Genomic DNA, 12,460 nt, shown 5'->3' on the forward strand with positions numbered 1-12,460 from the left:
TCACAATGGTGCTGATTTCCAGGGCAGTGGTTCTTAGCCAGAGGTGATTTTGCTCCCAGAGGACATTTGATAATGTCTGGAGACATTTTTGATTGTGACAACCTAGGCAGGGGATGTTACTGGCATCTAGTGCATAAAGGGGCCAGAGATGCTGCTAAACATCCTACACTGCACAGAACAGTCCTCGACAACAAAAGATTATCAGGTCTAATCATGTGGTTGAGAAACCCGACTCTAGCAGGTGTATGAGCCATTGAAAATCATCACTGCCATTTATTGAGCCCTTACTATAAGAAAGCCTCTGTGCTAAGAGGCTGATTACCTCATTTAAGCTACTCATTATCATATAAACTAGGGGATACAGTTATTTCCATCTTAGAATGAAACTTGGGCAATGGCAAGAGGTCCAAAGACACAAGGCTGATAAATTCAGGACTCACGCTCAGATCTTTTACTTCCAAACTCTATAGATTTCTAAGAAGGCTCACCTTCTACTGGAGGTTAGCCTAGTTCTTAGTTAACTTCTGCAGAGCTGAGGAAGAGCAAGCATGCTTACATAACCAAAGCTTGCTAAATCCATTTTGGATGATCTTGTGAGCATATTATCCTTTCCCACTGAAACAGCCTCACTATGAGTAAGGCATCTGTCAATAAGCCACAGACTTGCAAAGATTCTGGTGATGTAAATATTCCTCCTGAGCTGTGCACTGGGGTATAAATGTCTTTAGTTTGACTTGACTTTTTGGAACCCCCTATATGTTCTCTTAGTTTGGAGTATAGGCACATACAGCCAGGATTGTTCATCTTTCCAGGGTAGCACTCTGCGGATCACAGGTCGTTAGTGTCTTCTGCACATGTTTTTCTCCTCCTCCTCCTGGTATCAGAAAATCTGACCATAGTCTCTATGTTTTGAGGAAATTCAAAATTGGAATATAACATTTTTAATAAGATGAATTGCACAATTAATGACCCTTGGAGACAGAGAATAATTCGTTTATCTTGGGGGCTAAGGGATATATTACTTATTTTGTTTGAGGTTTTCTTAGTCTTTTGTTTGTTTCTTTCCACTTCAAAGCCCTGAAACCTCACTGAGGCACATCAGACTGTCAGGGGCACTACTTTTTTATGGGAAGATGCAGTTGACATGAAGTTCTAAGGGAAGATCCAATTGACATGAAGTTCTAACTGCAGCATCACCCTCCGTGGAACCATTCTTGCAATGTGATTGTGTAGAGGAGGGTGGCAGGTGTCCAGTACCTTTCTCTGTTAACTGTACAGCTCGCTGCTGAGTTAGCATGCTTCAATGTCAGACTTCGCCTTACCTCCTGACTGATTTAAATTAATACCCTGGGCTTTGCACCTGCAGGAGCTAGAGGAGCTCAGGTGACATTTGGCAGAACGTACTAAATAATTACCGCACATGAGTGCCTTTCTTCACGAGCTGGAGAGAGTCTGTCTTGTGCTTTTGACATGGTTTTAAGAGAAACTTTTAGGTATGCCAAAAATATGTGAAAATCCAAATTGCAAATACAAATACTTTTCCTTAAATGGAGTTCACAAGTGGTTTTTGAAATAGATTTTTATTTATTTGGATATAAAGACATCTGAACAGCTTTAGAAAATAATTTGTTTCTTGCATATTTCACCCTAAAACCAGTCTAATTGGGGAAATAATTTTTTATTCCAGAAAAAATTGTTTTCTCCTTTAATTGGTGAGTTTACACGTAAAATGACAATTATTTTGATAGCTTATGAATATTTTCTATTTATCTCTTTGAATATCTGAAATATATGTCTATTCGAATAACTGAAAGCTACATGTTCCCAATTTATCTTCTTAGTAGCTTCTTAGTAATCTCCTACTTCTGAATGTTTTACAGAGCATACACTTATCCTTATTGAAGAATTTAAAGCAGGTAAACAATCCAGTATACTCAAACCCCCCAACTATGTTGAGTATAACGATTAAATACAAATGTGCTGGATCTAACACAAGTTTGCTCTGGAGAAGTAAAATCTTCTTCTTTTGTAAGAAAAAGGGAGCAAACATTGTGTCATTTAAATGGTCACTTGTTATTCATTAGCATTTTCCTCAAAAATAATTTTAATTACAAAGATAATGCACATATTATAAATATTCCAATAGTAGCGGCATGTATGAAATCAGAAGGAAGCATTGTCTTTTCTACTCCACAGAGTAACCTCTTTAATAATCATCTTAATGGATGTTCCATTATTGCATGTCTACTGTCTACCACACACTGTGCTAAGTGAGAGGTATGAGGACAAACAAGACAAGGCCACAATTGTAAGAGGCTTAGCTAGATCCTATCCACCTCTGAGCTTCTGTGATTTTATTAAATAGCATGTGCAATTCTTGAAAGAAAGGATGACTTTTTTCTGACCTTTGAGGCAAAATTAGGCACTCAGCAGTATACCTTGTCTGTGGCCATCTTTAATGTAGGTGATGGCCCACTGGTGTTTGTGATTACTTTGTTTGAGATGGTATTTTGGAATTCTAGAAAGGACTAGTAAAAATGAATCATTCCTTCCTTCATGCAATATTCACCTAGTGCACCCTAATGCCTGGTGTGCTTTTAAGCACTGCAGATACAGCAGTGAAAACAACATACAACTTACTCAAAAGAGGAGAGAGATATAGACAATGACAAACATTTTAAAAGGTAAAACAGATGTCAGATTGAGTCCCACAGTGAAAAATAAAGTTGGGAAGGACAATTGACCGTGCCAAAGAATGCGTGCAGTTTTAAAGAGAGTGAGCAGGACTGGCTTTACTAAGTAAGTAATGTTAAGAGGTAAGAGTGTGAGCCATGTAGGAATCTGGGGGAAGAGCATTTCTTCCAGAAGGAAGATGGAAGAAGATGCTGAAGAGGAAGTATTCAAAGAAGAACCAGGAGGTTAGTGTGTCTGAGCAGAATCAGTGGATGGGAAGCCACATGACACAGGTGGAGATGCAGCAGGGTCAGGCCATGTGGAGCTTGAAGGTGGTTGTAAGGAATTTGGCATTTAGTCTTAGTCTGATGGGGAGCCATCAGGGGCTGTGTAGAGTTGGACAACTACAGAGTTTGAGCAAGTCCCCAAGATAGCTCTCACTTCTGACACCAACTGCATGTTCATGGGTTTCTAAAACTACCCTAAGATTTAGTAAGTCACTAAAATAACTCCCAGAACCCACCAAAAGCTATTAAACAGAGTTATGGTTTATCCCAGTAGGGCATATAGAGTGAAATCAAGCAAGCAAAGAAGCACATGGGAGGGAGTCCAGAGAAGTACCAAGTGTGGAGTTTCTGTTATCTTCTCCCTGTGGAATCCAGGCATGCTGCTTTCCTCCTACCAACATGTGACATTACACATGGAGCGTTGTCCACCTAGACGCCCCTGAGCCACTACTCACAAAGATTTTACTGGGCTCCATTATGTACGTGTGATTGATTGGTGGCCCACGTGGTGGATCTCAGCCTCCAGGCTGACTGATACCACATGACCTGAAGCCCTTACCTTGAGTCATATTGTTCCTATCTGTCTAGCTAAGTTTCCAGGCAGGCAAACATTACCTTGCAGGAGATCCTAGCAAAGGGCTATTTTTAGACAAGGTTAAATTCTTCTCTACGCTAGAGGTGTTAAGCAAAGAAGTGACATAATCTTTTTTTTTTTCTTTAAGACTTTCTCAGGCTAAAACCAGTTACAGGGTATTGTAGTACTCATGTGAGGGACAAGAATGGCCGTAGGCATGTGGGTAATAGTGAATATGGTCTTAAGTGTTGGATAATGATAGGTTTTTAAGCTAAAGCCAGAAGGATTTACTGACAGATTGGATGTGGACTAAGAGGGAAAGGGAAGTGCTAGGCACCCTCCAGGAGCAGCTAAGACTGCAGAGAAAGGGTACAGAGTGGGCACCGGGGCTGAGGATTTTCCAGATGTCAGTTTTGGAAAGGCTAACTTCAGGGCTCATTCAGCAGTTTACCCCACTTACTAAGCCGCCGTTTCATCCTGTCAGGGATTAGTAAAGCTACACGTTGTGTTTGAGTTTAGAACTGTTAAAAGCACTGCTAATTCCAACCCATTTCTTATAACTGCTACTGCAGGAAGAATGTGTGAAAATGCTTTCCTCACACAAGGAGTTAGATCACATCATAAAGCAAAATGGAACAAAGTGATTTCCTTTGACTTTATGCATATCATAAGTGATAAAGAACAGACGCAATTAATAAACAACCACTGTCTGTTATACTAGCTTTGTTCTATGACTACAGATAGTAGTTCATTTATTCTTTTGTTTGTTTGTTTTTCCACAAACCTTCAAGTCCAGACAGTAAGTATTACAATTTACATCTAAAAGTGATAGCGAAAGTCTCTGTGCATATTTGAGGGAACTCTGGCTGTTAGGAAACCTGTGCTAGTGACGATGAAATGGCAGGACGAGGGCCACAGTGTGGCCCTGCACAGTCTGCACTGAGGCCTTTCTCTTCACTCTGCACTCCAGCTAATAAGCTTTATAGCTCATAAGGTGTGCTAATCCTCCAGCACAGACACTGTACTTCACTGGAGCTGGAGAAACAAAACACCCAAGTTTTGCATCCTAGGTTTCTTTAGTTAAAGCTGATTCTTAGAGTGCGATTCCTATTTCTGAATTCATATTTTCATTCTCAAAGAAGAGGTTTATTTTATTCTGTTTTCAGCCACCCATGAGCCTCCACATCACTCTTTCTCCCAGCCACACACATTCCATTCCCATACATCTTCGTCATTATTGCTTCCCCACTGCTGTTCTGGGTTGCAAGCCACCCCCATTTCCTTCAAGGCAAATATGTGGTTGTGCCTCTCTCATGAGGTTTTTCCAGAGAGTCCTGTTCTCTTTGGCTTTGACATTTTAAAGGGTTAAGATAGCAACAACAACAGATTCTAATTAAATGCTTATTTGATGCTGGATCCTTTGCTAAATACAAAACGCAATCTCTCACCATCCTGTGTGGTTTGGGAGACCTTGTTATTCACGTTTGAAATATGAAGTCATGGAGACTTTGAGAAGTCAAGGAACTCGTCCAGGGTTGTGATTGCATCGTGGGAGGGAGCTGGGATTGAGACTTCTTATCTTCCAGATGTTGCTCCACATCACCTGGAGCAGGGCTGTAGGAACTAGACTTGTGCTTCCAAAAATGTAGCATGATTTTGGGCAGTATAGGTGATGTTAAATAAATGTGAGTCTCACAGTGATAAAGGTCATTTTCTTTTCTGTTTACTTTTTGATCCTTTTGGTTGAATAATGGAGAAACCATTCAGTTGGATGCTGCATGCCTGACACACATCTCTAAAACTTTCTAATATACTTGTGTTACTAAGAAGTGAGCAAACTTCTAGCTCAGATCTTTGACAGCAAGAGGATGTAGCAGAGTTTGATAACAATTATTTATTTATTTATTTATTTATTTTTTGAGATGGAGTCTTGTTCTGTTGCCCAGGCTGGAGTGCAGTGGCATGATCTCGGCTCACTGAAACCTCTGCCTCCTGAGTTCAAGCAATTCCTTGCCTCAGCCTCCCAAGTAGCTGGGATTATAGGCGCATGCCACCACGCCTGGCTAATTTTTGTATTTTTAGTAGAGACAGGGTTTCACCATCTTGGCCAGGCAGTCTTGAACTCGTGACCTTGTGATCCACCCGCCTCGGTCTCCCAGAGTGCTGAGATTACAGGTGTAAGCCACCACACCCAGCCTTTTAATGTAGTTTTTAAGTCTGCTTTCAATTTATAACAGGGGATACTGGTTTGATATTGATGTGATGATTCCAACTTACAAAAATATATTCATTTAAGGAAAATGAAGCAAGTTGATTAAAAATGAATCACATAGGTGGCAGAAAGGTTTGACAACCATCATGAAAGTTGTATGTGAATGATGGATGTCGACAACTGTCCCATGCTCAGAAGCCTGAGTGGCAAGTGATACATGATGTATTATCTTACATCAATTCCCATTTCTCACCCTACCAGTCATAGAAACGGCTAGGAAAACTATTGCAGCAGCAAGGGGGCCAGATTGCCCTGATCTCCAGTGAGCACACACACGGGGAACTAGGAGAATAGACTGCTGCTTTGTCTTAAGCTGAGATCAACCAGGCAGCAATGCCAGTGATTGAAACAGGAAAGACAACAAAGATAGTCAACTGCAGAATGTCCTTGTCATCTCAGTGTGTACTGAAGCAACAGTTCCCTAAACTCAGACGCTGCCCTGTGTAAAAAACCTCTTACCACGTACTCATTACTTGGGTTCTCCCTTGTCCTCATTTTAGTCTATTTCAATGATTTTCAACTGGGGATATTTGTCAATGTCTGGAGACACTTTTGGTTGTCAAACTGTGGGGTACTACTGGCATCTAGTGAGTAGAGGCCAGGGATGCTGCTCAATATCCTACAACGCCCGGGACAGGCCTAATAGCAAAGCATGATCGGACGACGTCAGTGTTGCTGACTTTAGTAGAGCTGAGATCAAGTCTGTATTACAAGCTCCTTAGAAATTCCTCCCAAATTTATTCCTCAAAATGAAGCTCTTAGAACCTACATGGCTAAGCCTCTTGCTTCTTCATCTTATATCTGTGCAAGTGTGTTTTCTTGTCATAGTGTTGTTGACCTTGCTATAGCCCCAGGGATGGAGGGAGGGGATTGTACTCCACTTGTTCAACCTGTATCTTTTTTTTTTTTTTTTTTTTTTTTTGAGACGGAGTCTTGCTCTCTTGCCCAGACATGAGTGCAGTGGCGCCATCTCGGCTCACTGCAAACTCCGCATCCTGAGTTCACACCATTCTCCTTCCTTAGCTTCCCGAGTAGCTGGGACTACAGGTGCCCGCCACCACGCCCGGCTATTTTTTTTGTATTTTTAGTAGAGATGGGGTTTCACCATGTTAGCCGGGATGGTCTCAATCTCCTGACCTCGTGATCCACCCGCATTGACATCCCAAAGTGCTGGGATTACGGACATGAGCCACCGCATCCGGCTTCAAACTGTATTTTTAGTTTGCCTCACTTTCACAGACAAAAGTAAACATTCTGTGCTTTTTTTTTCCTTTTAATTTTATATCCCTCTCTGTCAGGTGCTTCAGATCTGTTTCTCTCAGGTTTTTGAATACCAGATTTTCATTTTCCCAACGCTGACACCCACCCCTCTTCTCAACTGTACATTTCCTTTTTTAATTGCTGCATCAGTATGGCTCATGCAACCATGATATTATTCTCAAACGTTTTACATATGTAGATCTTGTCTCTCCAAATTAATTCTCAGCTCCTCAAAGAAAAAAACCTATGTTTACATCCTTCACAGCGGCCGTTATGCTTTGTCTCTGGTAGTTGTAATGAGTACCTTATTCTTTCAATTATAACGTAATTGTAAATGTAAAATACAACATTGATTTAATAGCTGCCTTGGCAGGGGTGGAGAAAAAGAAAAGCCTACCTTAAATATACATGTTGGCCAGGCGCGGTGGCTCATGCCTGTAATCCCAGCACTTTGGGAGGCTGAGGAGGGTGGATCACCCAAGGTAAGTTCAAGACCAGCCTGGCCAAGATGGTGGAACTCCGTCTCGACTAAAAATATAAAAATTACCCAGGCGTGGTGGCAGGCACCTGTAATCTCAGCTACTTAGGAGGCTGAGGCAGAGAATTTCTTGAACCCAGAAGGCAGAAAGGTTGCAGTGAGCCGAGATGGTGCCACTGTATTCCAGTCTGGGCAACAGAGCAAGACTCTGTCTCTCTCTCTCTCTCTATATATATATATACACACACACACACACACGTTGAGGTCAAAATGTGTTCTGCTTTTGGCAATGTCCATATATTCTACACACACACACACACACACAGAGAGAGAGAGAGAGAGCCATGTGCACAGAATACATCTTGGAAGCAAGAAAATATGAAACTAATTGGCTTACTGATTTCAAAGGTTTACTTATTCATTCTGTCTACCATGAGATAATTTGTTTTAGTTTTCGTAATTTCAGCCCCTTTAGTATTTTTCTAATAAGATATGTTGATGTGCCATGTTTTGGGCAAAAGGAGAGAACAGAGTTTCTGAGGTTGGGTACTCAGTGCGTATGAACCACAGTGTCTGGGTCTTGAATCTTCATGGTACCCAGGACCACAGTCCCAGGACATGCACACTTGTGCTCTGTCCACCGGGCTCAGCCCCACAGGCTGCCCCTCTTCTCACCATCTCCCCAACGTGTTGGCTTCACTTACCTGTGTCCCACCTAAAAGCTTTATATGTGCAGTTCTGTCGGTCAAGACTGCTCTTCCTGCCTTCTTTCTCAAACCACTCGCCTCCCCAGGGTAACTCAATGAATTCTCAGTGTCAGCAAAAGTTGCTCAAGGAAGCCTAGGTCAGGTTCCCAGCTATGCCTTTCCTAGCACTGCCTTCTGCTTCACAATTCATTCTACAGTTATTTATTGAGCACCAAATGTAAACCCAGCCATGCTCTAGGCATTAGTGGAAAAGCTGTGAATATATCAGAACAAAATCCCTGTCTACAGGGAGCTCACATTCTGGTAGAGTAATAGAAGCTCTCTTTACTTGAAGATATAATTGTGCACTCTACATATCCTATTTAATACTTGCAGTAAGTCTAGGTGAGAGTTCTTAGCATTACGTTTGTTTACATATGAAGATGCAGATTTAGACAGGTTAGATAGCTGGCGGCAGGTCACAAAGCTGGTGAGATGCCAGGCCAGCCAGGTGATCCCTGGTCAAACTCCTGCATTCTATTATGTTGCCTTGACACATATTTGGTATGTGGAAGAATGAATGGTTCCCAACATTTTCTGAGCTATTGGTTCCCTCTGGACTTTTGAATAATGGAATAATCCATGATTTGGAGTGACAGGCATTTCATTTAGGCAATTATTGGGAAACGCAAAACTATACCTGCATCTATATGGCAGCAATATTATTATATTTGAATGCTTATCTTCACAGAGGAAATTAGAAAGATCTAACTTAAACTTATTTTTTAACCTTCTCTGGGTTTCCAAACCACTGGTTTCCATTAATGTAAGGAGTGTCGGGTCACTTGGGACTACTTTGGATACAGGAAGAGCATCCAGGGTAAAAATCAATGGGTAAAGAGAAAGGAGGAATCGGGAGCATCAGAAGTCAAAGCAGGTGGCTTTGCTATTCTGCTAAAGGGTAAACCCATTAGAACATCTTTGTTCTGTGTTGAATTTTCTCTGGAGACAAGAAGCAGACATGGCTGTATGAGGTTATGTAAGACCATTAGCCTGTTTGATGTACCTTTCTTTTCACTTCCTTTTTTTGGTTTGTTTGTTTTCTTCTCACTGCCCTGGGGAGTTAGCTCATCGTATGGTTTTGATGGAGGCATGTAGTAACATTTTAGAGTGTTGTAAAGCTGCTTATGAAACAGTTCCAAACACATCAAGTCGGGGGGTGGATACGATAAAAGGACTTGTGGGTAGAGTATAGCAGAGACCCGATGGAAGAGCATCGGAAGGTCAGTTTGTGGTCATTAGCATCTTCATGGGTCAGGTTGTCCAATGAAGGACACGTGCCTTCGAGCAATAGGAGCAAAAATCCTAACAATTTACATCAAAGACTTCATTTCTGTTCTATTTAGAGCTCTTAATGCATTTTGTGTCTTTACTGCACAGTGGTGATTTCTTGGCCAGATCTGGTTGATTAAGGCCTTTTGACTCTCACAACTTAAAAAGAAAATGAAACAAGTTGCTGACATATAAAATTCAGGTGTCTTCGCATAAAAGTCAAGAAGTCTTGCTTCTCTTAAACAATCAGAAACTATGAGTACCTTGGACGTGTATTTCCCCATTCCCCCACGTAGACACCTGACTAGGGCTGACTTTTGGCTTCTGTGCTTAGACGGGACCTGTGCTCTCGGCTAGCTGCGCTCCCTGTACCCTTGGTCATAGTGGGTTTGAGCATTCATGTTCTCTGCCTGAACTCTAATGGAATTTGAGGTTGTGTCTCCTGTTCTTTTCTGTTAGTGATAAGTGGTGTGTGTGTGTGTGTGTGTGTGTGTGTGTGTGTGTGTGTGTGTTCCAGATCTTCAGGCGGAGGAGGGGGAAGTCTATGTACATTAAAGAAGAATGTTTGGTACTATAGTTGTTTTGGTTTCATTTGTTTTTGATAACAATATTATTTTAGAGATTTAAATGTCATTAAAGGAAGGTTGTAGATTTATTACCTTTCTTAAAAGTGGGCATTGGGGGCCGGGTGCGGTGACTCACACCTGTAATCCCAGCACTTTGGGAGGCAGAGGCGGGCAGATCACAAGCTCAGGAGTTCAAGACCAGCCTGGCCAAAATGGTGAAACCCCATCTCTACTAAAAATACAAAAATTAGCTGGGTGTGGTGGTGCATGCCTGTAATCCCAGCTACTCAGGGGGCTGAGGCAGAAGAATTGCTTGAACCCGGGAAGTGGAGGTTGCAGTGAGCCAAGATTGTGCCACTGCACTACAGCCTGGGCGACAGAGCGAGACTCCATCTAAACAAACAAACAAACCAACAAAAAACATATGGGCGTTGGGTAAGAGTGATTTTCCAAGAGTAAAATGAATGGGTTATGATATAGATTAAGCATTCCACCACTAGTATTAAAAATAAAATAGAATAGAAAATAATAGCATGTTATAGATTGATGATAGATTGATAGGGTATCCTGGCTAAAAACTAAACTTTATTTCCTATGGTGGGTTGCAGTTAACAAAGACTTTGAAAGCAAGTAGATTGTCCAAGTTGGAGAAACATAGCTGCAAGATTTGGTATTAATCTGTCACACTATAAGTGTTTCTGAGTAACAGGTACTTTAATTACTTCTGGAACCAAGGTTGGCATTTAAGGAAGTAAATAAATATACAGTGACCTCTGCCCCAGGGGAAACCAGTGGCCACTTTTTCCTCTGAAAGAACTGATTAGGATTACTTCCTTCTCTTAACAAATTAATATTTCCGTATTTGATGGAAAAAAGATGTATGAGAAACAAAACCTTACAGAATTGGATGCCAAGCAATAGAGTTAAGTTTGTATGGTGACTTAAAAAAGGACAAGGTAGCAGAAAGAGTTTAAGTATTTTGAGATGTCTTCAGGGAAGAAATGAGACTTTATTGAAAATGCCTTGAATTTCAGTTTCAGATCTTCTTTGGATTAAAATGACTTAATAATTAAAATCGCATGATCAACCTCATGAGCTAGTTCTTTAGATTAGCTTATTGAAAGAGCCATCATTTTTTCCCCTGTTTCTTCTTCTTCTTCTTCTTCTTTTTTTTTTAGTGGCGGGTGAGGGGGGATGGTGCCTCTCTCTATCACCCAGGCTGGAGTGCAGTGGCGTGATCTCGGCTCACTGCAACCTCCGCCTCCCAGGTTCAAGCTATTCTCCCTGCCTCAGCCACCAGAATAGCTGGGATTACCGGTGCCTCCTGCACCATGCCTGGCTAATTTTTGTATTTTTTAGTAAAGATGGAGTTTCACCATGTTGGCCAGGCTGGTCTTGAACTTCTGACCTCAGATCATCCGCCCACCTTGGCCTCCCAAAGTGCTGGGATTACAGGTGTGAGCCACCGCACCCAAACTCCCTCTGTTTCTTCCTGCATGGCTCATATTCATAAAATTCATGAAATTTAATTCAAATTTAATGGGTTTTGGCCCATTACTTAGGCCATACCTTATATATAGAAAGCTGTCATTTGGCTGTGGTACTGGACCAACTGCAAAACATTAGATACATCTTCCTCGTTTTATTGCATTAATTGCATAGACTGGATTAGACTAAAAAAAATTAACAGTAGTTTAGGCTGAAAATTTGCTTAGTTTCTATGTTGTGTTAAACAGTTCTTTAGATGGGAGCAAAATTCAGGCACTGAAGCTACCGTTCAGTTTTTCAACAAGAAATTCTGAAATGGAAGGAGTGGCATTGTGTCTTAGAATAATCAGGCCTTTAAAAACAAGCAAGCAAACAAAACAACCTCTTAGTTTACTGTTGGCATATGTATGTATCAAATTCAGAGCTTCTTTTAATATCCCTGCATATGATTTTGTCCAAGTTCTTTAAAAATATTTATAATAATTAAATATATTTTAGTGTAGTTTTATATATATATACACACACTAAAATATATGTATAGCATATATATACGCACACATATATACTAAAATGTATTTAAGTAAGAAGCATTTATTTCTTTCTTGCGTAATTGTGTGTACCAGTCTTCCTTTATTAATGAAATTTATTTCTCTTTGTTTACCTTTACCATCTGAGGTACAGATACCCTTCTTCTTAACGCTTGATGTTAATTATCAAAACCATATGGCTTTCGGTGAAGAACTTTTCTAATGTTCCAAATATTAATTCAGCACAGTCATATTCATTGCAAAAAAAATTAACTGCATTTGATCCATCATGTTGAATGAAAGCTGGAGTAATATTT

At 40.8% G+C, this 12,460-nt stretch overlaps 1 protein-coding gene across 1 annotated transcript in view; it reads left to right on the top strand.

Annotated features, from left to right (window-relative positions):
* Positions 1 to 12,460, top strand: part of DOK5 (docking protein 5) — a 172,862-nt gene that overhangs the window by 118,149 nt on the left and 42,253 nt on the right. The gene's annotated exons all lie outside the window — the stretch shown is intronic.

The sequence above is a fragment of the Piliocolobus tephrosceles genome, chromosome 20 (assembly GCF_002776525.5).
Source record: "Piliocolobus tephrosceles isolate RC106 chromosome 20, ASM277652v3, whole genome shotgun sequence".
Taxonomy (NCBI): Eukaryota; Metazoa; Chordata; class Mammalia; order Primates; family Cercopithecidae; genus Piliocolobus; species Piliocolobus tephrosceles.